Source organism: Nannobrachium achirus (assembly GCF_963921795.1).
Source record: "Nannobrachium achirus genome assembly, chromosome: 20".
NCBI lineage: Eukaryota > Metazoa > Chordata > Actinopteri > Myctophiformes > Myctophidae > Nannobrachium > Nannobrachium achirus.
The window spans coordinates 39,787,007-39,810,688 of NC_137827.1; positions in this window are offsets into that span (position 1 = coordinate 39,787,007).

Here is a 23,682-nt window from a genome sequence, read left to right on the forward strand (position 1 = left end):
GGCATTACATCCTGAAGGACTGCAATATTAGTCTGACTAATGCGCGACACTCACGGGTGGGACACAAGCCTCTGTGTAAACCTTTTCGCACGTCGTCGACAACGCAGAATCCTATTTTCAAGCATGTCATAGAGAGGCATGCCTCGTGGCGGCACATCCCTTTCAGCGACTACGCAGGTAATTTTCTCTACAATGCTTCAACGTCACGTTCTCAGTCGTTGCAAGCCCATTTGCTCTTAGTCACCACGCTAGCAGGCAGCAAACACAAAGGACGGGATGGATTCTGAATGCCAATCCACGCGTATCGCTTTATCAAACACTATCCTTTTGTGTGCTTTGTTTACCATACATTCTGAAATAGAACATAAAAATAACAGGGTTGAAGCCACATCGGTTTGAAGAGCTAGTGGCTGGTGAAGTTTTAGTTTACTTCATGTCTCTCTCCAAACAAATTAAGGACATCTCCAATTAAGCCTAATTTAGACATTTTTGTATGACCGCATCTCTCAGGGGGGAAAAGAACGTGATTTTCACCCGCGTCGAAAATCACACACTTTCGGCGAGAGACACGGCCACACAACAAAGTATAAATTGGCCATTACCGCTAAGAGACGTGATTTGATTGAGAATGATCGCGAGGGCCAGACGGACAGTGGGTAATAGCAGCGCACTAATGTATATTGTTATTGCCTTGACAAACACCTCCAGACAGAGGTGAGACGGTCGTTTATCCTATTTTGTGTTTGCCGTCTCTTTATCCCCCTGGGACCCGGGGGCCAGTGGCGATGTCACCGAGAATTCATAAGACCCACGGGCGTTCCCATAATCATCACTGTCGCTGTCAGCGGACGACACCCAGCAGCCATTACTCTCTCCTCCCACGCCATGGCTGACCTGACCTCCTCACAGTGTTCCACAGCATGGGCATTAGACCGTTTGGCCCCAATTCATTCTTTCGTCTGATAGTGGGCGGGGTGTTCTCTGCGAAGGTAAAGGCGACCTACGGTAACAACTGTCAGGCCCGCGGCAGCAGCATGGTGAAACCAGCGGTGGAAAGTAACCAAGTACATTTACTTAAGTATTGTACTTAAGTCCAATTTTGAGGAATTTTTACTTATACTTTTACTAAAGTATTTCCAATTTTCAACCCTAACCCTTATATGAAAACCTTAGTTACTAGTTACTTTCTAGATTTTGATTATTATGTTCAAAACATTAACCACTTCAGCCCTACAGTATATACATTTTGGCTATTTGAAAATAGTGACGCATTGAGCTTGTAAATCTGCTATTTTCAAAATCTCCGCTATTGTTATATATTTCATTTTTATACATGTTATACATTTGAAAACTTTACTTTTGGTAAGTACATATTGATGCCAATAGTTTTGTACTTTAACTCAAGTAAATTTAGAATTCTGGACATGTAATTAGACTATTTCTACATTGCAGTATTGATACTTTTACTCAAGTAAAACATTTGAGTACTTTTTCCACCACTGCAGGTGAATTATTATTTATGTATTTGTACAAGCTTGTGAACTTGTAGACTAGTACAGTGATTTTCAACCTTTTTCATATCACGGTCCATTATTTATTCGGCATTTGAGCCACGGACCACCAATGAGATGTAGCTTCTCAGATTCAAGCCTCTTATAAATTAACTAAATAATGCAGATGCATAAATGCATAAAATGAAACCAGATGAACCTTTCATTTTAAACTCTCAAAAGTTAAAGTTCTATAAGGGTCCAATTGGTTACCAACTCTCCATCATTTAGCTGGGGACCACGTGGAACCCCCTAAAGGACCATTGGTGTTGAGAACCAGGTATGAGGTATGTGAAAGGCCTACCCTTTTATGCCCATACATGGAGATCCCTGTCTGTAGAACCAGCCACACAGATAAGAGCTGTCTTGGCCATATATGGATTCTGTTATCGTGGCATGTGGCCGATGTGGCCGATCCATATATGGGCATTACCATATGAAGTCTTAATATGGGCTTTATATTGCTATAATATGACATCAGGGAACTCCATATATGGGCATAAAAGGGATTCTGTTAATGTGACATCACAGTGAAGCCAGAGCGTGATGTCAGAGCAGCAAACCCATTCTGTTAGAGTGGTTTCACTGACATCACAGTGATGTTAGGAACATGATGTCAGAGCGGCAAACCCATAGACTAACAAAAATGTACACGTCCAGAAGGACGGAGTCAGCATGCGCCCTTTCACATACTAAACTGCAACCTTCGGTCGCAATCATGCATTTTTGCTATGAATGCAGGCGAGATTTTGACCTGCCTATTGGTATATCTTGGGCACAAAAAGCACAAAAAATAGGCCTATACTTTGAACATTGCATCGCTTCGTTTATTTTAAATAGCTAACCATCTGAAGTATTTAAGAGAATATGCAAATGCCTCTAGGCTGGATTCTGATTACAGAATGTCTGTCTGAACAGTGATATTAATATCACACAGATACAGCTAGTAATACGTGCTAATACATCAGCCTTTCTTTAGGCAAATAGAAGTCTCATGTGCTCTTCTGCATGCTGTACATTTGATGCCACCTAATGCACAAAGATCTTGAAACATATCCATAGACAACATGAGAGGTAACTGTACAGCTAGGGCATTCACGAATAGTGAGTTTTAGTATTCGAATTATTTGACCTCAAAGTATTCGAATAGTCGAATATTCAACAGGCCAAACTGTCAAATATTAAGTCAGCAAGAGGCGAACATTGTGAAAATAGATGATCTACATGCTCACAACGCCTCGCAACGTAGATCTGCTATTTTCACAATATTTATCTGTGGAACCGAGTCACATTAAATGTAATACCTACAATTCCAAGTGCTTGTCAGGGTGGGGTCCCCAGTTCAAATATGTTTATTTTAGGGGTCACAGCCTAAAAAGGTTTGAGAACCCCTGGTATAGAGCATTAACAAATTCATCCACCAGGGGCACTGACAACTCATTCTTATGACTTCATATCTAGCCAAGCTTTATAAACTATATATTTTTAAAGAGAAAACAATACAAAAATAAAATAAAATAAGCGAATATTCGACTTTGGTGAACAACATCGAATAGTGACTTTGATATTCGAATATTCAAATATTCAAATATTTGGTGAATGCCCTAAAAGGCTGGAGTTTTTTCAGAAAGTAGAGATTTTTATGCAGAGATAGGAGGTGACTGTTAATTTACACGTACACAAACAAAGGCAGTAATTGTCTCCGTGTGAGCGGTGAGCGCACTGGGCTGACAACAGTGAATTAAAATATTGTGAAAGCAGGCATGAAAAAGGTAAATACTACAGTAGGTTCTGGACAGAAAAGCACTATGAAAGAAGGAAAGCGAAGTCTGCACACTAGAACTGTCACCACACATGACTCTCAAAAGGTCACATGTGGTGGTGAAAATGAATTGTACTTTTTTTTTCTCCCTTAATTGACTGCATTGAAGAGCACCAATGGCAGCTTGGACTTCTTTTAAGCCTAGTTCAAATCAAAGATTCACGACGAGATGAAACCGCTTTGTCGTATGGCGTGCCATGCTAGTCTGTGAGCTTGTAGATCAGCCATTTCCAGTGTACAATGGAGCATACATCAAACATTACAACATCACAGAGACAAATCTCAGAGGTCTGAAATACCCCTCAGGGGTGGAATGAAAGTCCCCCCTAATGTAATACCAGCCACTATCCCGGCAACAGACCAGCTGGAATATAACAGGCTCTGAGGATTGATCCAGCAACTTTTGGGTTATTAGCCAGCTCTCCTCTCCCTGCAGGCCATGCTGCCACCTCAAAGCTGAACATCCATTTGTTTTGTGTTACTTCACCAAAGGGACTCGGAAGTGATCATTTCTTCAGATCCTCTCTATTTGATTGTGGCCGATATAGTGTTCGCTCGACAAAAGAAATGGGCCATAGGTTCATAAGTTCCATGGAAAGTAGTCCTGCCTAACAGAGTGTTCTTCGCTTTACAGTACATGTTATAACAATGACTTTTCTGTACTCTAGTCTATACTATTGTGTTCTGCTGCAAGTCAAACACACAACATCAATGAGTAAGTTGATGCCTAGTCTTGCGTGGTCAGACGAAGAAGAACTGGGCGCCTTTTCATCAATAAAAGCACTGATTAAAAAATATGTCAGTACCCTCCAAAGTCGTATGCAGTCGTAAAAGATTTTTCATATCACACGCCCCTCAGGCACTCACACCTTGCTTATCGGCAGAGACTGTACTTCTCTCACTTTTTTCCTCTGTAAAGAAAGAAAGAACCCTTTCTACCCAGTTACTTAATTATTATAACAACACACTGTGGGTGTCTTTAGATTGAAATCTGAGGCCTCAGAGGAGATTGTGCCGATAATATCCGTTCTCTTCTTACTCATGTAAGTTTATGGTTCTAGCCCATGGCTTTGGGGATTTTCAGGTTGGTAAGCATCTCAGAGGACGGTGTAGAAGCTGCTTGAGGGGATAATCTACCTGACTAATTCTGTATAAGAGAAACAGTTAATATATTCCATCTTATACTCATTATTCTGGATGGCAAAGTCATGACCATTGATTGACCCACCACAACTAGGGGTGAAACAACTAATAGATAACTAATAGAACTAATAGATTTGGGTTGTGTGTGTGTGTGTGTGTGTGTGTGTGTGTGTGTGTGTGTGTGTGTGTGTGTGTGTGTGTGTGTGTGTGTGTGTGTGTGTGTGTGTGTGTGTGTGTACGCGCACGTGTCTATTTATTTTTACATAATAAATAAATAAATGGACCAACAGGGCTGCAAAAGTTAATCACTTCTCGATAATTAAATTACTCGTAAAATCTATAAATAAAATAATCACTATGACATGTAATAGTTGCAGCCCTACCCACATCATTGTAATGCACATGCACCAAAAAGTCTCTTTTCCAAAACCAGATAGTGTTTGACATTTACACAGTACTATCAAAGAACTCCACTGGTATTTGTGACACTAATAGACTGGAATCACTCAATTTCGAATAAGACAAAGACACAGAGGTACTACTAAATAGCTAAGACATTTGTATTACGAATTCCTTCAATCACAACTAAAAACAAGAAAGTAGCTCTGCAAGGAAAATTGCCAAGTTTCCTCTGTCCATCTCAGGATTTGCAAGCCCCATGGAGAGCCAGCGAGATCCACTACTGGCGCTGACAGGTCACTGGTTCCTGCCTGCATGTCCATAGTGTTCTATAAACTTTCTCATGTGTGCCTGGACTTCCTTGGCACATTCCCTCAATAGCCCCAATTTACAAGGTAAATTAATTTGCATAGGTTGTGCATGGAGTCCCAGTTAGCAGGGCCCCCAAGCCTCTGCACACCTGCTTTCCTCATCATTGGCCTTGGTTTCTCAAGATGTTTTAATTAGTGGAGGCATAGTTCAGGCTTCGGAAGCTAGATGAAGCAGATGTTTGGGGGGTTTGCAGAGCCCAAAGGTTAGACAAAATTGATATTGACACAGTCCCTTAGCGGATTCTCCACAGTCATGTGCTTGTTTCCCTCTCAGTGACGGTACAGTAGATGGAGAGTAAATGTAAAAAAAAAAAGGGGAAAAAAGCGGCAGCCAAAATGGGTTTTGTGTTTTTACACAAAATATATAACAAAATATACTGTAATTAAGATATACAGCCCCCAGCAATAGTAATCTTAAATGTTCCATTTAATCTTGCGTGTGCAATACTGGTTGGTTCAAACTACTTTGGTCGAGTTGGGTGCCCTATAGCTAGCTGGGCTTTTAGAGTCCTGTTAACAGTTTTTCCACATAATCACATTTTGTTATATTCTGAGGGAGAATTGCACATTTTCAAAGGAATGTCAAGTTCTGTACATCCACTGAGCTTCAACAAAATGCTATGAATCTGCATGGCAATTTGTGCACCAGAGAATTCATTATGAACACTGTGGCAAGAAGCGACATGTTGCATGATCCAGCAACTTAAAGTGTACAGTCACTGAAATCCCATTTCCTCCATCAGGATAATCCTGAAGAGAAACGACAGAGTAAGTAACTTTGGACATGGTTAGTTGCATATAATCTTCTTATGTCACTGCACAATAACAGCCACTGGAATTCCCATGGCTGACCAATCCCCTCCACCGTTCCAACTTAAACCACAACAAACCGTTAGCCACAATCATGAAATAGACAAACATTAGACTAAAACAGAAGAGCGTTCGGTGGGAATAGGCAGATGTTTGGCGAATATAGGCGATTTACAAGCTCACATGTTGCGTTGTGACGTGTTGTGAGCTTGTAGATGGCCTATTTTCGCTATTGACGCATACAGCAAAGTAGATATCGTTTTAGTGCCAAGTCCATATCCCTGTGGCACTACTGAGTTACATTGTGAGACACGCATTCAAGGAAGAATAGTCTCACTAACCTTTTCATAGAAACTAATTAACAATTTAATATTTGACTCTTTTCTGAAAATAATATAAAAAATTACATTTTGCAGAGACTGGAAAAGTCTCCCCCCCGCCCCCCATTGACAAGTTCAAACTCTGAACCCCCCCTGAAGATGTCTCAGCACACATTCTTTTTTCAAAGCACATTTCTTCCCCATTGTAAACCTCTCTATATTGTACTTCATTGGGAGGAATAAGTCAGTCTGTTGCTGCTACTCCATTACTCACATTTTCATATTTCCAATTTCCATGCTTCTTTAGCATCCCCTCCTAGTGGTGCATGATATATTCAGCCAACATACCATTACACCTACTTATGAATATGACAAATTAACCATTTCTGTAGAGAACAGAAATTGACTACTTAAAGTACATGACATACAGTACCTTATCTCTGCAGCCCATACTATTTGGAGAGGACTGCAAATCCGTCTTGCCCTTGATATATATAGCCAGCTCCCTCATAACTACAGAGGCAGCCTGAAATGAACCTGCCTGCAGCTTGGGGGTGGATATGAAACCTGATTTTGTACACAGTCAAAACTACAATGGCTTTTTCCTGTCCTGTGGGTGCTTATGGCAGTTGGCACTCTACTGATAGATATGATGGGATTCAAAGTGTGAACATTCCAGGCAGCTGTTCATTAGTCTAAGTTCCACCCTAACAAAGTACTGCAGAATCTTCCCACATGGATGCCTTATGCATATCGTCGCTGTTGGGCGGGAACATTTCATGCCCCAAAAAACGTTACTTTTCAGGAAACTGAAGAAATAACTTGTGCTCCAATGCTACTTTCCATTGGTTAAATATTTATAAAGCCCACACTCTATAAACGTAACCACTACTTTTCAATCGTCTCGGTTTTGGGCATGTCATTTTAGGTGACAAGATTTTCAAAAAACGTTCAAAAAACTTTTTCAAAATAGCACTAGTCAAAACCCGTCACAATGATTGCCCAATTTCACAACTTTGTGCAATACTGTCATAAAAGTATTAGGGCATAGGACATGAAATATGATACTACAAAGTATAGACGTTTCTGACAGTGACGATATGCTTTTCATTGGGTGTTAATTCTCAACTCGCCTTCCACTGGGATTTACAGTAAGGTGCACTTCCACACGGCTGCTGCCTTTGGAGCAATCCATCATCAAGTTAAATAATTTCATCTTTTTTTTCCAAGAGGAAATACAAATATGATTTTCGGTTGAACTGCAGAGGCCAGCAGGCAGCAGAATGTGTTTTCCCAGTCCATGGAACCCAATCCTCCTCAGTGCTGGCAGTCAGATGTGGTGAAAAACACAACAACGAAATAACAGGGAACAAAAATATGGTTTCGCAAGATTGTGAGCTCATAATAATTTAGCATTACGTCAAAATCAAAAGGAATACATTTTCTCAAAGCTGTGATGTTGCACTCTTGACTAATGTGTCAGTCAACACAATTGAGTTTTACACCATTTAGCACATATTTTGGCCTGCTATTAGTACAAATTGGGTCATTTTCACCATGTCCACACCTGCTAGCAACAGCGGGTGTTGCAATTTTCGAGAATTAGCAAGCAGGGAAACACACCTATGCGCTAATCTAGGATGAGAGCCAGACACTGTTGCATCGGTTAATTGAATAGGAAATTTCAGCGGCAGCAGCTGTGGGTTATAGCTTACTGACTAGTCGAGTTCCTTGTTTGGAGAAGGCCAAAAATGGTTGTAGCTTTTAATGCCAGGACAGATGTCATCTTCCTCATTATAATCTCTCTCTCTCTCTCTCTCTCCCCCCCTCTATCATAGCAGATGAGTGTCATACATAGTGTGCATACTGCCTGCAGGGCAAGGAACTGAATTCCTGAATATTCTTTTAATCGGTCAACAACTCATAATTCATAATCTCAAACCCATCATCCCTCCATGCTATGGGATACACTTTGAGTTGTAACAGCAAGCCATCCTGTGATGGTTTTGTTTTCCCTTTCCTGCCAGTCAGTCTATGAAAGTAATACAAACCACCAGCCCTTTAGTTTGCATTATTTTCATGCCTGATCAGCTGGTTGACACACTTTAACCCTAACCCTATTAAACCACTTTATTATTTATATGTCAATTTGAACAGATATTGGGGCTGCTGCCACTTAAATCTCCAGGATGATTTGTGTTCCCACTGTGTCGCTGTACAAACACAATCCCCATTGTCCCGTTGCCTTTTCATACACACGCACCACCCCAAAGGCGTGCCTCCTGGTGAAGATTTGCGCTCTACTGAGCGCACCTGTCTAGTCGCAATTTATCTAATACCTTTCCCCCACCTCCGTGTGTAATGCAGTCATTGGAATAGCATTGCTGCACGCTGTGGGCATGAAATTGGAAATTTCAAGTTAAAATCAGAATTTATTGACATGGTTTGCACGCATCTATCATCCTCATTTATGGGCTTCATATTGGGAAACGATTTATTTAGCTTCAGGGAGGTCGATGTTTGGCATCTTCGTGTTTTACGTTTACCTTTGGGTCTTCTCAGCAGCACACATCCATTTCGTAGGCCTATTATATACAACGCTTGATTTATTATACTCGCTCAGCAACGCATTGTGAGCTTGTAGATCAGCCATTTTCAGTGCACGATACCATCGTACGACTAAGTATCAAGATTTGTGTTGTACAAAATAAGGTGGGACTACTAGCTACAGTAAAAGTGCAAAAGTGATGCCCAGACACACACAGACCTGCTTTGTCACCGCCCGCACCTTTCACAGCTCTTCAGGGGATCCTTGGAAGAAAGATTGTTCCCATCCCATGCATCCATAATGACCGTCCAAACCACCAGTCACTCTCCTGGCAATCAAAAGGGTAATGCCCTTGTCATACACGCGCATCCACAAGGCAGCACTCACTCAAAGGGGACACCAATCAATTGTGTGTAATGTCTCGAGCATAATCCAATTGGCTCAAGGACCCTTGATGATCCCGAAGATAAAGGAGTCTAATGCCTTTCCAATTCTCCCGTCCCCGTGCCACCCTCGGGTGCTGTGTCCCCCTTTGACCAAGTGGCTGTCACGCTATAGGCCCTCCGAGCGTAATCATTAGTGCGTTGTTGTTATTATTTATTATTATTCATTAACCTTAAGTCAGTGGCAGGGCAGAGAAACGCGCAAGTGACTGTCCTCTCTAATGAGAGCAATAACTCTGAGTAAATGGGAGGACTCCATCATAGGATGTGGTGACTGAATGCATTAATTTGACCATAAATGATTCATACGAATAGTTATTAGGATTCTTGTTGAGTTATCCACTTAAATAACTTGTCTTAAATGTAACAATGACAACAGTGACTGCGTATGTGTGTGTCCTAAACTTACACTCTTTCGAATTGTGGGAAAAACTGGTTCATTTTGCAAACATACTTTAATTAATCTTGGTCATTTAAAAAAAGGAACAATTCTGAATTACTATACAGCTAAAATATCCACAGTGAATGCACAAGGGAAATTGCCTTCACATTTGACATTTGCTGAATAAGCCATACTACTGCAAACTGTTTTGCCATAAATCTGATTGCAACCGTCAGGTCGCAATTACTATCAAAACCTCCACCGGCTGTCAGTCAGTCAGTCAGTCAGTCAGTCAGTCAGTCAGTCGGTCACGTCACGTCACGTCACGTCACGTCACGTCACGTCACGTCACGTCACACTTTTCCCCTACTCATATCTCCGCCACCGTTGTTTCCCCTATCTCACATGGCTCTCTTCTAACGCCACCATGAGGCCGATTCTTGCAAAACAAATTTTCGGACACTGCTCCTGCAAATTTTGCCTTAAAATCACACAAATCGGTACACAGTATGTCTACACTCATGTCATCAACATGGATCTGTCCCATATAGCGCCACCATCAGGCCGATTTTTTCAAACACATTTTTGGACACTGCTCCTACAGATTTTGCCCTAGAATCACACAAAGCGGTACACAGTATGTCTACACTCATGTCACCAACATGGATCTGTCCCATTTAGCGCCACCATCAGGCCAATTTTTACATACGACCTGGCGGTCGCTTATCTCCCGATTAGGGAGTCTTACTGGTGGTAATATGCTGCCTTGGAAGACCATTGAATTTGGCATTTGAAATGTTATACACCATGTCTGGGGAGTGGAGACAGGTTATATATAGGTATAACGCACAATTCACTAAGTACACATTTATCCCCTCAGAGACAAGAGACAACAATTTTCCTGTCTGCTAATTATCTCAGGGCTCCATGCTGGGAGGCAGAGATTATGTTTTCCACCTGTCCAGGTGTGTGTCACTCTGTGCACAGGTCATCTCAGACACTGCTCTCGGACAAGGGCCGGCAATGGCTCAGGGGTACAGTGGCTGCTTGGCAAACGAGAGGTTCCCAGTTCGATCCTGGGCTCCCCCAGAGTTAGTGTCGAAGTGTCCTTGAGCAAGACGTTGAACCCTTAATTGCTCCCGGTGAGCAGGTCGGTGCCTTGCATGGTTTCCTCCACTATCGGTGTCTGAATGTGTGTGTGAATGTAATGCACACAATCTATGTAAAGTTCCTTGGATTAAGGCGCTATATAAATGCACCATTTACTGCTGGACCAATTAGAATTGAACCATGCATGCACATTCACAGTGAGGCTAGGCATACAATTTATTTCACCTGCATTTGTTCTAATTTGTTCCATACAAGGCTGCTTTGCAATTTTGCCTTTAATTATTGAACAATTTAACTAGATTTTCCTTCAAAAGACGAGCTTTGCCATTACTACAGATTTTGTCTAAAACTCATACCATTTGGTATGGAGTCGTGATCACATAATAATCAAGTCATGGGCTGCAACCCATGACCCATCCCTAACTAGGCAACCCAGCATGGCGAAGATAGAGGAGTGCCCTTTTCTAGTTTGTAATGACAGAAATCTAATTATTTGAATGTTCAGGGAAAATATAGTCATACCCGTTATTTTGTATTCTTAGCTTGAAACTTAACCTGATTGTGACATATATTGTTGCATTGAACAGTTATAAAAAGAAGGAAAAAAATGATGGAAATTAGGAATTAAAGTAAATAGTCTCCATGTGGTGTGCTATTGGAAAAAGATGAAAATGTGCAATAAAATCAGAGCAGGGATATGCACAAAAATAATGGCTCCCATTTGTACCCTCCAAATGATACTTATAATGGGTTATTCTTCCAGGAGTATAAAGCGATGAAATCGATCAACAAAAAAGTTCATTTGGGACCAGTCAGTGCGATGATAGTTCCTCACACAAACTGCACTGAAAGACATAACTAATTAGCATCTATTTGGTTACGCAACCATGAAGTTCTATGCCTTGTTCATGCATAAAACAGTTACTCTTTTCCTGTGTCTTCATTCTCCATACTGTACAGAAATGTTGATAATAAGATGTTATAAGATTGTGTTCCATGTTGAGCTTGTAGATGGAATGTGTACACCAAATATTCTCTCCAGAATAGGAACACATAAGTGTTTATGTGGAGAAGCATATTAAGCACTTTTAGGGATGCTTGGGTGGCACAGTGGTAAAGTTCTAGGGATGGGACGATATGAAAATGTCATATCACGATTATTGTGACCAAAGAAAATGTGATTTACGATATTATCGCGATAATCAAAATATCCCCAACATCCATTATCCTGGGGTGGAACATTTGCCAAAAAATAGTAGATTGTGTTGTGAGCTTGTAGATCTCTATTTAGAGAGTGAAAAAAAGATTGTATCAAGTACGTATATTATTATTAAGTACATTTTACAAATAGAGGGTTTAAATGGTACCGGATATGCAGCTCGGCAAATAAAAGGTAAATTGATCCCAGTACATGACAGAGGACGATTTCACGATAAATTAAATCTCCATGATACGATTAACGTGAGTGTTTTTTATCACTATAAACGATAATATTGCTTATATCATCCCATTCCTATAAAGTTCCTGTCCACCACCATGGAGGTTGTGGGGACAAATCCACCGTGGTGCATCCGGCTTTGTCGGGCATCAATACGAACACAATTGGCCCGTGTTCGGGGAAGGGAAGCTGGGCAGGGAGGGTGTTAATGGTCATTGCACATAATCCAACGGGCTGGGGCGGCACCTGTCAGCGGGGAGTGTTGGGTGGGAGGAGCAGGACGAAGGCTCTACGTTCTCCCATACGTCCATCATTAATTCTTATCATTAACTCGCCAAACGAACGCTCGTTTTTTATCCTCCAAAGCGTTTGTTCTTTTACCTGTCTGAGCACTGTAAGCAGATGAGTGGCGCGGGTGTGTACAGTAGCAGCAGCTCCCGTAACATAGTCTCAAATCTGGAGCGCACATAAACAACAATGGCTGCGGGATCACTTTTCTCCTCCATTTCTATGCCTGGATCTAGTTTCTCCATTTCTACCGGTATGTCTACAACTGGTGCAACGGAGGGACAAACTTCAGCCTCTTTCATTGGAACGGAAGCGCCCTTTTGACTTTTTTTTACAACACGATGAGGGATACGCTGGTCTCTTACAAAAAATTGCGGTTGGAAATAATGGATGGATATTCTTTTATCAAAATTGCAAAGGTAAACTACTTTTATGGCATTAAAAGACATGATTAGATCCTTATAACATCATATAAATGGCGGTAAAAGAGTTAGTGTAAATAGCAGATCTACAAGCTCAAACAAGCTTGTAGATCTGCTATTTCCACTATAAAAAAAATTATGTTTGAAAATATATAAGCATTATCAACATGGAAATGATTGACGATTATCTCAAATGATAGATTAGGCGATTATGTAATAATTCTGACAGGCCCAGTCAGTATAGTGCTTTAAATTGTGTGGTGTACGATGTCCAAATCGACAGATCTGTATGTTGTGTGTATTCATTAATGTATTGGCAGCCCGCTAGGGTCAGGTGGTTTGTCATGTACGTGTGGGGTGTGTTCTCTTTCCTTGTCTTACAATTAAAGGTGAAAATAATGTAATTGCAAGATCGGAGATGCTTGAAACATCACTTTGATGGTAATTAATTATATAAATGGGAGCATGACCCAGTGTGCGGACTCCAGATCTTTAAATATGTCTTTGTCCTGCAGCAGGAATTTGTTGAACTTTTTTAAAGCGTTAGAACATTTGTAACTCAAATTTTGCTTCTGGGTGGTCTCTGGAACTAAATATTTTGAGATGGGGGTCCGTGGCCAAATAAATATCATTTTGGGGGTACTTCACATGAAAAAAATTGAGAATCACTGACATAGTATAGTCTCTCAAGAACAGACTAACTCAGCTCCAGTTAAGTGAAAAGGACCTTTTCTTTGACGATGGCTGGCCAGATTGCTGACATAGAAACACAGGTTTTTCAAAAAACCTTAGAAGGATTCAAAAGACACTTATAGAATCGGGTCAAAATTCTAATTTTCACGATTTTTTCAAAAATAGTTAAAGCAGTCAATAATCCCAGGCCTAAATGGGTTAAAGAGGTGGATGTACTGTGTATTCACCCTTAACCACGGTACTACGGGTGAATCGTTTCTGAATCATGCCCTTCAGATTTAAATGGCACTAAAATGCAAATTGTTGGGAATTTTGATGTTTTCCCACCTAGTTAATTACAAACCAATTATCAGTTGTGCATTGATAATTGGGGTCCTTGTTCTCCGTCAGATTCAACGCGGACAAGCGAGCGGGGAAAGCGGGGAACCCAAATTGTGTTTCTGTGTCATTGGCAAAGCGAGGCAGAATGTCATTATTGGGCAACATGACTCGAATACTTCTAATGAACTCTGCTCATTTGCATGCCTTTCTGAGCCTGATAAACCACCAGGCAATTATCATTCATAAACCACTGTGGAAATTAACACACGCAATTAATCCACTGCTATGGCGAGACCTTTCCGCTAGCCCTCGCAATCTCACACTAAAACCCCAAACAACAACGGCATGGTAATCATGGGGGTTAGATAAGAACACATGGCATACTTCCTTTGGATGTTTTTTTGTTTTGTTTTGTTTTGTTTGAGTGTCAAGGACACACACTGGAGACTGGGTAGAGCTATTGCCCTTGATACAAACGATCATGCATAATAGCGGAAGTGACCCATATCGACGAAACGACTTGAAACTTAATGTAGCAATTTCCTGGGGGCCCTGTTCTCACTGTCAGTAGCCCAATATATCTCTATATAGGCTACCACACTGTTTCCCAAACAGCGGGTCGGGACCCATATGTGGGTCATGGACCAATGTTTAACATTTCTCAAATAAATAAATAAAACAACAAATAAAAACCATTAATTAGAGGTCACAGTGACGTGTTGTGAGCTTGTAGATCTGCTATTTTCACTAGTTTGGTCCGGGGTAGACAAGGCTACAAGGGTTGTTTGGTTCAAAATGGGATTCGGACTCACTTAATTCACCAGCTTTAGTATAAAAGGGGCACAGGCCATTGTCTCAGCGACACTGGTGCCGGGACATAGAGAATCAACAGCTATGAATAATACAGTGACATAAATGCACACCGGTGCAGCAACAGTAGGAACACACATTCACCATCATTATTTATATTGTACTTCATCCCAATGCTCACTCAGGCAACACTGCATACAGTATGGCTGGAGCTGTAGGGGAAGTCGACCATGAGATGGTTCCACCAACTATGAAATGCAGGAAATATCTTATACTGCCACTGTCGGGCAGAAACCTCTCATTTCCATATTACAACTATTTGTGTATTTTTCCCATAAATTAATGCTACTTGATCATACTACGTACAGCGTCACACAAATGCATCAAAAGTAGCAGATCCCCAAGCTCGAAACGTTGTGCGAAGTGAGGAGCTTTGATCTTGTAGATCTGCTACTTTTGATACTGATCTAGGAGCTGACAGCAATGTGAGCATGATTGTTCCCCCCAGAATAGGGAGGCTGGTGTACAAGTGGTTAAAAGGATCCCGGGCTAATAAGCCGTATGTGCCTTCATACATTATAATTGCCTTATATAACTCAAATTAAAAACACCTTCAATATTTTACAAATCATTTGTCTTTCACTCGATAGGGACCGCACCCGTCGCAATTTGATGATGTAATTTGTCCATGTCAATATTTTACAAATCATTTGTCTTTCACTCGATAGGGACCGCACCCGTCGCAATTTGATGATGTAATTTGTCCATGTCGTGGTCCAGCCCTATTAAATGTGCGTGATTCCTAAACCCACCAGGATTGAGTTAAAACCCGCCTCCTCTCGATAATCTATGTATGAAAGTGCCCATGAACGTTAGTGCTGCTCGCTCAAGTGCAAAGTACCTACTGATCCATTACAATAATACACGCAGCATAATAGGCCCAAAGCCATATCCAAACCATAACAATTTAACTGATAATCAGTAAGAGTTTTTATTTTGAGCACAGTAGTGACAAATTAATAGCTTTCTCAGTACGTTTTTCTCTTTAGCAAAGTTACAAAGTTTTCCCTTAAAGCACAGTACATTTAAGTCAGTTTCAAGATTTTTTAGCACAGTTTATTTTGAGCACTGTAGTGAGAAATTAATAGTTGTGCATTGTGCAAATGCAGGCTTTTCTCAAGTACAAGTCTTCATGCCTCTGACTTTATCCACCCTCCATGTGTCAGGCAGGGATTTCAGCCACTCCTGGAAGTCCTCGCGTTTCCACGAGGCGGGTCTTAACTCAAGCCTGGTGGGTTTAGGAATCACGCATTAAGCGTATGGAATGCATGTGCTAAATACAAACCAACTCAATACTTCCTAAGGTTAATATGACATCAAAACAATATTTTAAATAACGTATTAGCACATGCATGCATTTTTCTTTTTAGTTATAGAGGGAAATTATAATGTATTAAGCCATATAAAGCTTATTAGCAAAGGCCTCTGATCTGATCAGTTTGAAAAGGTTGAAAATGACTCATTGTCATTGTAACGAACAAACATTTTTATGGTGCTTACAATGAATAGAATCCAGCCACTGTGACACATTAATGTATCAGTTAACACTAACAGCACAGCAGTAACAGATTGTAGATTTTTATACAGCAACTGGCTATAGATTATCCTTAAATCAAGTTGATAAAGCCCTTGAAAAAGCTACATCAATAAGTGGGAGTATTATAACTTTATACAATGTTGTATTACTTAACAAAATCCAGCTTCAATGCTTCCAGGCTCATTACTTGAAACAAGTCCCATGTAAACAGGGGGGAAAAATCAAAACCAGTCAGTTTTGTGAAAGTCAGTTTGAAAGAATTGTATTTGTTCAAATATTATTGCGACCGTCAGGTCGCATTTACTACCAAAACCTCCACCGGCTGTCTGTCAGTGAGTGAGTCAGTCACACTTTTGCCTTGCTCATATCTCCACAACCGTTGCCCCCATCCATGCCAAATTTTGCACACACACTCCTTGACTGCCAAACTACAACCTCCAAGGACCCCCGGAGCCCCAGGGACCCCCAGGTCCCTGGGGGACCCCCAGATGTAAAAAATGACCAAATGTGCTCACACGTCACACTTTTTCCCTGCTTATATCTCCGCACCCGTTGACCCGATCCATGCCAGATTTTACACACACACTCCTTGCCTGCCAAACTACAACCTCCAAGGACCCCCGGAGCTCCAGGGACCCCCAGGTCCCTGGGGGACCCCCAGATGTAAAAAATGACCAAATGTGCAAAAATGACCAAATGACCACCCCAACAGGGCTGCTCACGGGGAATTCCCGGGGACCACCGACTCCTGGTGCTCCAGAACGGATGCAAAAGTGGTGGCGCCCCCAGTGGAGGACCCCCTGCCACTGCAGCGCACATAAAATGCCGTAACTCGGGCTAGGAGCTTCCGGGAGAGCCGGGGCCGGTACCTATTCGCCCGCCAAGGCAACGCGGAGACCCCACCCCTCATTTCTCACATGGCCCTATTCTAGCGCCATCTTCAGGCCGATTTTTAAAACACATTTTTGGACACTGCTCCTACAGTTTTTGCCCTAAAATCACGAATATCACTACACAGCATGTCTACACTCATGTCATCAACATGGATCAGGAAGATTTTGGAAAAACAAATTTTTGCCCTATTTGTGGAGATAAGCCACCTACGGTCGCTTATCTCCCGATTAGGGAGTCTTACTGGTATAATATAACCCAGAGGGTAAAACTGTCTGAGCAGTCTTTCAACTAAGGAGGTACAGTAATATGTACAGTAGAACAAGACAGCCAAAGTTGCCACCCTATCTTGTATCTTGTGTTATAACAGCGTCTATACTGTAGTGGTCTGTCTCTGAGCTGCTGCGTTGTGTTCCCAATTAAAATACATCATCGTCGTCATCATATCCAAAATAACCCATGTAATCAACATCTGGCTCCGTCAAGTGATCCTCATGGGAAGTAGGCCCTGCAGTACATTGTCAGAGTCACCCAAAAAAATAACAATGTGTCTGAATGCTGAATGTTTTGTCGTCAAGGAAAAATAAGTCAAATGTGTTTGTGCTCAGTGTTTTACGTATGTCTCAATAAGTTGTACTGTAAATCCAGTACAGGCTGCTAGTGTAGACAGGCATTTTAATTAACCAAATACAGTTCATGAAGTCTTTTAACATTTCCCTATTTAAAGGAGTAGTTCACCCCCCAAATGACTTTTGTTCACACCATGGAGACTTTGAGTTCAATAATGGTTATTGTTTTGGTTATTGTCGCATTCCTAGGATTATTATTGAACTCAGTCTCCCTGGTGTGAGTAATCAATAGAAAAAAAGTAATTTGGGGGGTGAACTCCTTTTAAAGCTTTCTCCCCAGGTCTAATCTCTCTGAATTTCACTGGAGTGCAACAAATAGCTCATGTTTGGGAGTATATCAAAGCATTGACAATAGATAGATAAAGCACAGATGTCCTGGTTCAACACTTAAGCACTTCAAAGCAACCACCACCAAAGCGACCGCACAGAGATTTTCTAAAGTAGCTCTTTTGTGCCTGTGTCAAGCAGTCCTTTAACTACTTGTAGTTGTTGTTAATCCTTGTTGACAGTTTGATGGCATACCAAATTGCATGTGTCTACCCTACCCGGCCCCTGCCAACCTGTTGAACAATATCGCCGTTGAGCTAAATTAATCAATTTCTGCCTTTGTATTTGATGTTATGCTTTTGAAACTGATATTATCCTAGATAAAGTACTATGTTCTATCCGTCTGTCTTTCAATGTTATATGAGATACTTAAAGTGTGGTTCCTGTGGAAATAAGCCTCAGCTTTCTAGGATCTCCTTTTAGTTGACCTTGTACCAGTGATTTGTACTGTCATGAAACTGTACTTTTTTTTTCTATTGCAAACTTCTAATAAATGCTTCAATCAATCAATCAATCAAGCTGCCAACATTGTGCCTGGTGATTTTAACCAAGAATTTGTGACGAAAAGTGTTGCCATAAATGTACCAGCACATTACTGAATTAACACCAGAGGGAATGAAATTCCATGATAATGTCGCCTTTGTGTTTCACAGCCTTTATTGACATCACCAAGTGGTAGGCCCGTAGGCCGTGCCCTACCCGACGGCAGGGTAGAGAAGGAAGACCAAAGGTATAGTGTAGGTGGCCTATATTGTATTAACATACTCTACCAAACAGATTGGTGTTTAATCATTAAACAAGTACCACAGATTGAAGCTTTAACCTTTCAAATCATAAGCTGTTGTCACTTATGATTGTTAACTATTAAATGGTGCTTGTAGAACTGTTATACTGTATAAGAGCAATAATATCCCACTCAAAGTTGTGCCGTTGTACTGTATATCACCAGGGTTGTGATTAGAGGGATAGTTCACCCAAAACATTTTTTAATCAATTACTCATCTCATGGAGACTTGAATTCATGGATATTATTTAGTTTTTGTCACATTTCTAAGCCTATCATTTGATGACCAGCAGTGGTTCCCTATGGAAAACAAAGAGCCTGCTTTGTTCCCTATGGAGACACAAAGAGTCTCCTCAAATTATTAGGAAAATGCGACCAAAACAAAACAAAAATACCTAGGGCTGTCACGATATGATATTTTATATGACGATTAATTGTCACTCAAATAATTGCGATTAACGATTTAATTGTGTTTTTGTCGTTGATAATTACATTTCTGTTCGGCTTTAGGCTTTGAAGTTGCACATGGTAGATATGACACACAACCTAAACATACAAAGAAATTACTGACATATCTGACAACTTTCTACTTAAAAAATCACACTCGTGTGAACTGAGCGGTGGAGGCTGCGTGTGTTTGTGTGTGTGTGTGTGTGTGTGTGTGTGTGTGTGTGTGTGTGTGTGTGTGTGTGTGTGTGTATGGCGGCTTTATCGTGCCAGCTAAGCGAAGCGACGCATGTGTGCCAAATGGCTTTTTGTTTACATATGCGTGCGTGCATGCATGCGTTAGTTGTGCTCCAGTGGCACTCCAGGGCACACGATTGCGCTGTCTTTGGTACGCGTCACGCGTCCTGTAACGATGCCATGCGCGTCTTTGGTACGCGTCACTCGATGCCATGCAGCCAACGAGGTACACGTCTCGTGTCATGTAAAAAAATAAATAATAAAAAAAAAAATCTGTAAATGTACTGTGATTCTTATATCATTTGTTTTAAGCAGTAACTCATTCCAGTTCAAATACAGACCAAACCATTCAATTCTATGCCATTGCCATCCACTATTGTTGCCTGTTCCGTTGCATCTAACAATGCAGATCTAATAGTTTAAATATATTTTACTCTGTTGTGAGTAAAAATGAATCTGATTATTATAGAAGAGGGCTTTGCACATAAAGAGTGCTGCTGCATTATATCCTATATTAATTATATGAAGAAGTAATCCATTATTTGGGGTGACGACAACCAGAATGCAGAATAGACTATCATTAGTTGTCTGAGAATAATGCCACAATGGTTTAAATGATCTAATGTAACTTTGAGAAGCGCAGAGCTGGTCAGAGTCCAATCAGACCAGCTGCGGGAGCGCTAATTGGGTTGACTCGTTGACCTAGGCCTACTTAATTGCGCTATTCGGTGTATAATTGAAAAATGGAAATGCAATGACAGTAGGCCTATTAATTCATTTATCAAAATATCAAAATTCATTCAATTTGTCCACACATCCAGTGTGGAAGGAAGACAGACAGACAGACAGACAGACAGACAGACAGACAGACAGACAGACAGACAGACAGACAGACAGACAGACAGACAGTGATTTATCCAGATGCTTTGCCATTAGGCTACTCACACGGAGTAATGTAATGAATATGCTGACAGACAGACAGAATAAAAAGAGTCCACGAATAGGCCCGCACACTGCTCATAATGCAAAAAAAAAAAAAAAAATCCTCCTCGGCTGCGCGATCCCGCCAGCAGCGTCAGTTCTGCAAATGCTAAGGTATGGTAACATGGCTGTTGTTTTGCAACAAGCATGATGAATTCATTTTAAGAAGTACATTTTATTATTTTCTCCTGTAATCAAGGTACGGTAGCTACCATACCCATGTGCTACTACTCCACTCGCTGCCTCACTCGCATCCATTGGTGCGTTATGCGTTTTTTCCGACTTTATATCGCCCATCCCCATGTCCAGATTTTTTTTTCCGGTGATATGCACGGCAGCACGTCATTACTTTCTTTCTACAGTGGATTTCTGTCTGTCTGTCTGTCTGTCTGTCTGTCTGTCTGTCTGTCTGTCTGTCTGTCTGTCTGTCTGTCTGTCTGTCTGTCTGTCTGTCTGTCTGTCTGTCTGTCTGTCTGTCTGTCTGTCTGTCTGTCTGTCTGTCAGTCTGTCTGTCTGTCTGTATATATAAAGATATTGGCGAAGCATACGTTGTGCCATTGACCGTTAAAATGTTTAATTGGCCAGTAATTATAAAGTCCACCGGACACTGTGACCGGCTGGGAAAATGTCTCCCTTAGTATCATTTGGCTCCCTTTAGGCTATTTTATCAGATTTAATCCTATTATTCTTATTATTATTTGGTTAAAGTAGTAGGCTACAACCATTAAAACAACATCATCATTTTTGTATCATGATCTGTCAGCATGGTTTAAATCCCGAAGGGTGAGCGTGCTGCTTCTTCTGTGCTGTGCGCTGTTAAAATCAGCCTATTCCTTCGTCGTACGATGGTGACGCGCGTTGAAAATATCAGAGCTACAAGCTCACAACTCGTCGCAATTCGCCACGCTATGAGCTTGTATATCTGCTATAGATACGCAACACGGCCATACGGCCATCAAGCTTCATAGCTGCGCTGGAGACCCTGGAGTCGGGGTTTACTGTTACAGAACCGTACGGATTCCGTGGCTATAATCGTGGATAATCTATGGATTCCGTGACACCATACGTAGATTAATTCGTAGGCTATTGTGTGGCGGCGGTGGCGCACAGGCAGTTCACTTGCACCCACTTTATTCACTTATTTTTTGGTGAATAAATACAGTAAACAAACATTCCTATTCATATCCTATCCTAGACAGTAGGCCTATTAATTTAATCAAAATATCAAAATTCATTCAATTTGTCCACACATCCAGTGTGGAAGGAAGACAGACAGACAGACAGACGGACAGACGGACAGACAGACTGATTGATTTCATTTTCCCATTGCACATGCATATAGAGAACGTCAAGTCAGTCAGTTCAGCACCACAGCCCCTCATCACACAGATAGACAGCTGTTAAAAGTGGTTGCACTTATATGAAACAGAAATAGGCCTCTAATATTTGACAATTTGGCCAATGTTTAATTTGTCACGGTTACTGTTGAGTGAGAAAATGGTGTCGTGTTAATCATCTGGGGACAAAATAATTTGGGTCCCAACCTCAGTTACCAATGAATCAATTAGCGCGGTCATTATTTGCTTTCAAGGAAAAACAAACAATAGATGTGTGAATTAGCCAGTCATTAGCTCCTGCAGCTGTGACGAATATGGTGGACTGATCACCAATCAAGTGATCAAAGCAAAGGCAATTCATGGTGGTAATCGAGGGTTGTGAGTCTCACAGCTGAAACAGGGAACTGCATGACATAACAGTGAGAGAGAAGGTTGCAAATAGGAAAAAGTAGGCTAGGCCTAGTTTAATGACACAGAGAGAGAGAGCGTCGGTGCAGTCATTCAGTCAGTCAGTCAGTCAGACAGACAGACAGACAGACAGACAGACAGACAGACAGACAGACAGACAGACAGACAGACAGACAGACAGACAGACAGTTGCACCGGGCACCGCCACCTAAATCTTCTCCCCCACAATCTCTTTATTCCGTAACGGAATTCATCAATGACGAGGGCTTTCCAACTGTTCCCTGCAAATAAGCCATGTGTATAGGCTATTATATTCCTATCCTATACGCTATGCCTAATATAATATAGCCATGGGCCGATTTGTGGGTCTTACTTATTATTGTTATTTAATTATTATTGTTATTTAAAACTGATGTCATCATTGAAATAAATATGCCTTTTACAGAACACTTAATGCCTGGGGTTTAATTTATCGCAAGAAAGTTCTAATTTGGTTTGAAAAGTATAGGCTATGAATGAAGAATGAATGAGCTTTATTACCGGTATCATTGTTGCATAAAACAAGTTCAAGAACAACGAAAGTGGAGCAAACCTTTATTGTTAAGACAAAACAATAAGTTAAATTTATAAAAAAAAAAAAGTATAGATATAGCCTACGAAGTAAAAAAAAAAAAAAGTCCCGTCTCACAGCTAATAGTGCATGAGCGCAGCTATATAAAAAGCTGTTTTTTAAGCCTGTGGATCTTTTAAAAAGGCAGCAGTTCAAACAATGGGATAGGTCTTTGATGATGCTGCGGGTCTTTGGCAGTGGTGGAAAAGGTATACAGCCTACTCAACTGTTTTACTTTTTAATGTAAAAGTATCAATTATGCAATGCAATGTAGAACGGCGAGCTCCATTTGTGTTGAACACCACGGAGCGACCGTCTGTCTAGTCGCCCCGGTTCTAACGAGGGGTCGCGGCGATCCAACGGCCAGCCATTCTGGAGCTCTACGGTCGTTTATAGTTTCAGCCAAAGTAGCCGATCTACAAGCAGCGCGCGCCGGGCAACAGAGTGCGAGCGAGGAGGTGGACCAGAACTATAGACAGTTCCTGCACTGCTAATTATTTCAAATAATAAACAAACAATTAGGTGTGGAAGGGCTTCAGTCAATGAATCAAAGAGAGTCCGAAC